The sequence below is a fragment of the Protobothrops mucrosquamatus genome, unplaced genomic scaffold, assembly GCF_001527695.2.
Source record: "Protobothrops mucrosquamatus isolate PMUCROS unplaced genomic scaffold, P.Mucros_1.0 scaffold1167, whole genome shotgun sequence".
NCBI lineage: Eukaryota > Metazoa > Chordata > Lepidosauria > Squamata > Viperidae > Protobothrops > Protobothrops mucrosquamatus.
Genome location: NW_015387382.1, coordinates 69,688 through 75,001, shown reverse-complemented (window position 1 = coordinate 75,001; position 5,314 = coordinate 69,688).

The window sequence follows — 5,314 nt, the reverse complement described above, 5'->3', positions numbered from 1 at the left end:
TCTTGCCACACTTGTTAAGTGAATCACTACAGTTAGTGACACAATTGTTAAATGAATCCGGCTTCCCCATTGGCTTTGCTTGTGGGAAGCTGGCGAAGGGGATTCTGTCACCCTGGGACGCTGCGGCCGTCGTAAGTCTGAGTGAGGGGTCCTCGGTGCTGTCTGTGCTTGGTGGGTTTCTTGCAGACGTTTCATTCCCCGTCAGCCAGTCTGCCCAGGGTCTGAATTTTGATCAGGGGATCACAGAGATGCTACAGCAGTCATCAGTGTGAAAAACGCTCGGAAGTCACTTTTTTCAGTGCCCTCATAACTTCAAACAAAGTTGAGGACTACCTGAACTGGAGTCCTGGCACACACACCCCTCTTTCCAAAAAAAAGCAGCCTGCAAGCTGATGAATCATTGGCAACTGGAGTTCAGGAAGTTTGGGATTCGGCTTCCATCAGCTGAAGAGCAGCAGTGGGGAGACCAAACAGCCGTTGTCCAGTTCAGCAGAAGAACCTCATTCTTTGAGCTTTGTTTGCAGGTTCAGAAACCTGTCAGTCAAGGAGGCTGCACATCTGTTCCGGTGGTTCCTGCAGGTGAAGGAACAGCAGCTGCCCTCCCCAAAGCTGGAGGAGGGAGAGACAGAGACGGATGAGGGTCACCCGGCCCCTGCCCAGGCCCCGCTGCTGATTTCGTGTCCAATTGATTTTCCTGGGCCACGGCACCCACCGCCCCACTGAAGACCCACCCCACCCGCCACTGGGGCTGCCCTATATGCATCAGGTCCAAACTGGGGAGGAGACACCCCCCCAACACCAGGGTCTGGCTTCTTTTGTTCCGCAGTTCAGTCGGGGGGGGGGGTGTCCCCTTGGACAAGGCCAGGTGATGCTTTGCAGACCTGTGGGTGGTTGAGGGAACCCTGGGCAGGAGCAGGGGAGCTGGGGGGGGGGCTTCATTTGGCCCCCACCCCATGGAGAAAGGCCCAAAGGAAAGAATGAAGGATGGAGTGGGCCTTCCTTTCTTTTTCACCCAGATTTTAGGGCACTGTGCCAAGTGGGGCTTGTGAGGGATGTTGGGATTAGCACCTCTGGATTATTCAGGGATTATTTGGGCTGTTTACAGAGAGGTAAATGAAGGGGTGGGAGGGGCATCAGAGGAGGAGGGACAGCCTTGGGTCTTTGCCCCCCCCCCCAGCCCAACACAGCTGAGAAAGGCTGGCCTCTTTCTGTCTGCGGAGAGCCAGCCCAGCTGCAGTAAAAAAAAAAGCAACCCCGGAATCTGGCAGGCACCACAGAAGCGGGAGCCCTAACTTTAGTCACTTCAAGTAAAAATGTAGGGCGGGTCTGTGGACTCTACCCCACTGCCTTCTGCGCCCTTCCTCGGAGGGGGTCAGCCTCAGAGTGGTCAAAAAAGTCAAGATGGCGGCCGCAAAGTTGCGAGTGAAGCTCCTCCTGCTTTTACGGGTGATGCACAGAAAAACCGGCTCCTGGGCCCCCATCCGGACTTTTCTGTCCTCCCCCCTGGGCGTCCCTGGCCAGAGGACCGGCCGCTCTCCCCCCCCTTCAGCACCGCAGAGGCCCCCCGGGGCAGGGGGCGGGGCAGGGGGCGGGGAGGGGGCTTCCCTGGACGGGCCACCTTTCAGCCTCTGCCCCGCCCTCCGGCCCAGCCAGGAGTGAAATAATGGCAGAAACCCAGCAGATGTTTGGCCCGTTTGATCTCCGGCTGAATAGGAACAAAGGAGCGCGAAGCCTCGCAGTCTGGAAAAACAGTTAAGAAGAAGCGGAGCAGCGAAAGGAAGGGGAAAAGCGGCGGATTCAGCGGGGAAGGAGAGGAGCCAGACGGAAGGTGCGCTTCCCGCTTTCATCTCCCGGCGGCGGAGGGCTGGGGGGGGAGGGGGCTGGGGGAGGGCCTGCCGCCCCCCCTTGTGGGAACTGGGAGAGCCCCCAGGCGCCTCTCTTCAAAGCGGAGCGCGGCCGGGACCCTCGCCCTCTTCCCACGCGCCCTGGGCTGGCCTTGGGCAGAGGCCTTTCGGGAGTCCCGCGGCCTCGGAGCCCGGGGCTGCCCTCCCCCCGCCCCTCCCCGCCGGCCCTTCCAGGAGGCCGAGCACCCCGACAACGCCCTGATCCCCCCGGATCCCTCCCCGGACTCCCCCAGCGCTTCCCCCGGCAGAGGGGCGCCGGTCAGGGGAGGCTTTCCCGGGCAGGGCCAGGAGGAGCCCCGGGTGCGCGACGGCCCTCCTCGGAGGGGCGCGGGGGACCCTCTCCTGCCGGGGTCCTGGGCAGGGAGGACGGGGTCAGCTAGCCGGCGGCATCCCGGCGGAGGGGGGAACCTCCCCTTTCCTGCCCCTCCGACTCGGCGGGCTCCAGCAGCGGCTGGTCACCAACCGGCGGGCTGCCGGGCACCTCGCGGGCACCGGGTGGGGGCGGAGGGGTTCACACGGAGCTCGTGTGCCGCAAAGGAGGGCCAAGGCGTGGGAGGCCGGGAAGCTGACCGGCCCCTCCCCCAGCCTCCCCATCCGCGGCCCACCGCGGGTGTCCGGCCACCCCCAGCCATCCTCCTTGGCATAGGTCTGGCTCGATCCCCCTCAGTCAGGGGCAGCCATTCTGCCGCTCGGATGACACAGCCCATCATCCCCAGAACTGACTTAGCCCTTTTGCACAGGAGAAGCCGGGGGTCCACTCAGGAGCCCCTCCAACAGCCCTACTGGGCTCGCCAGCATTGCCCTTCGCGCTCCCACGGGACCCTGGAGCTGGGGGAGCCAGGAACAGCTCCCGCTTAGGGAGGGAGGAGGGCGCCTGGAGCTGGTGTGTGTGTTTGTGTGTTGTTGAACTTTCAGGGTGCGCCATTTCAGCCAGGCCCCCCATTGCAGCCAGCAGGAAAATCTGCCTTGGGTGGTTCTGCTTTCCAAAGAGAAACCGCCCGGAGGCAGACTCCCCCGCCCCATTTCAATGCTTCTGCAGCACCTCTGCCAACAAACCAAGCCCAGCAGGATACTGTTGCTGCCCCTCCCCCCTCCCCAGGCCCCTTCAAAGAGTCAATATTGACCAGGCCCCTCCCCATCCAAGCAGCCAGGACAGGCCTCCCCAGGAACAGGAAGCAATACATGGGGGGGGGGCAGAGTAAATAGGAGTGGCCCCCGCCCTCTCCCCTGAAGCTGGCCTTCCCTTCCAGCGTTAAGGGGGGGGAATTGCTGCTGAGCTAAAGGGGGCTACTGCCCTGGACCTCCTGAAGGCCAGACCTTGGAGGCAGCAACAGGCTCCCCTCTCTCCTTTCTTTTGCATCATAAGCAGATGGGGGAGGGGCGGCTTCTCTTCCATGAAGCCCCTGAGACCCTCCTGCTGGGCCAGAACACCCTCACCAGGGTGGCATCAGACAGGACAAGCTCCTGGGAAGATTTGCACCTGGCGCCTTTGGAGCAGAAACGCCACCGGCGTTTCCATGCAAGGACCCCTCAGAAATTATTAATCAGAATAAAGCTGGAAGGGACCTTGGAGGTCTTCTAGTCCAACCCCCTGCTCAAGCAGGAGACCGGCCTACACCATTCCAGACAAATGGCTGTCCAATGTTGTCTTATAAACCTCCAGTGATGGAGCATCCACAATCTTCTGAAGGCAAAGTCGTTCCACTGGTTCATTGTTCTCACTGTCAGGAAATTTCTTCTTTAATTCCAGGTTGCTTCTCTCCTTGATTGGTTTCCATCCCTTGCTTCTCGTCCTTCCTTCGGTTGCTTTGGAAAATAATAATGTTTCCTCAGTTTTCATTGTCTCAACGCCCCCTCCCCCCACCACGCACTGTCTAGGACTTGAGATCTGCCCTGTGTTACGGTAGTTGTGTCTGCCTTTGTGCAGGCAGGAGAATCTCTTGAAGGACGAAGGAGAACCAGAATCCAGAATCTACCCCCAGGGCAAGCAGGGGATTATGGTATTGGCTGGCATGGACAGGCTTGAAGCACCTTAGAGACGCACCCTAAAGGGGGGAACCCCGGAAGACCAGTGCGGCTGCTTCCTCTCTGAGCGAACCCAGCAACCGAAGGGGAAAAATCCGAGGGATTAAATCACTGAATTAACAGCTCTGTATCATCCCGTTTCAATCATTTCTTCCTGCAGGAATGAACGTCTCCAGCATCCCTCCCCATCTGTGCCGTTCTTTTATTTCGGTTTTATCCACCTGTCACTGTTTTATGCGGAGGAAAAGAGTGGCAGTTCCTGTCTCGGGTGTCAGAAAGCCGGAGAAAGAAGGAGGCAGCCGGATAAAGGAAGGGAGGAAGGAATGACTGAAAGGCTGTGGGTGTTGTTGAGCAGCAGAAGTGGTGGCCCTTCCTGGGCCAGGAGAGGCAGTGTGTGTGTGTGTGTGTGTGTGTGTGTGTGTGTGTGTGTGTGTGTGCTGGAGGCAGAGTGGCTGGCTGGGAGAAGCGGCCCAGGCCTTCCCAGGCTCATGAAAGCAGCCGCTCTCCAAGCAGCCTTGGAATCTCACCCACAGACAAATATTATTTGGGGATTTTCCCCCCCCCCCCTTCCTTCTGACAAGGAGAGGCTTCCGGCAGCAGTAACCATAACCAGAGCAGAAGCTTTCAGAGACTGGGAAGGAGCCCCAACTTTGCCCCCAGAAGCAGCCGTGCTTCCCCTGGGAGATCTGTTTGCTCTGTGGCCCTTCACTGTTTGGAGGAGGGAGTGTGGCAATAGAGCCCCCTCCTTCCCTGGAGGCAGATGCAGACCCCCTCCCCTTTATTAGCTAAACATCTGGATTCCACTGAGCCTGGAAAACCTGTTTTTGCCACCGGGGAGAGGCACACTGGGGGATGGGCCTCTCATGGGGGTGCACTTACCCTCATGGTTTTGGCCCCCCGGCATCCCATCTGCCTGGATCCCATCAAGAGGAGGATCCCCTGGCTCTCTCTCTGGGGGAGAAGAGGCACCACTTCACACAGCCCCCCCTCCTGGGTTACTCACATCAGCTGCTGCCAAGAAGTGGCCGCCAGCTGGCTTTGCCTCTGAGGAAGGGGCTCCAAGGGGGCTCCTTGATTGATTGGGCCTTCCAGGCAGCAGAGAGAATTCTCCCCCCCCCCAACCAGAAGGAAGCTGTAAAGGCATGCAAGCAGTGCCTGGAGGAGGAGAGGACAAGGGGAGCCCCACCAGCCTAAGGGGGTCCCTCTGGTATGGGGTTAATCAGCCCCTGCCAGGCTGGGCACGCCCCCCCCAGCTCTGCACCTCCCCTGTAGGAAGGCCAGCCTGCTCCTCTGGCATGCACCCATTCTCCATGGAGACCCCCCCAGCCCCCCCCCCGGGAACTTTGCCAGATGGGCACCTCTGGGGCTTTTGAAAATGGACCACT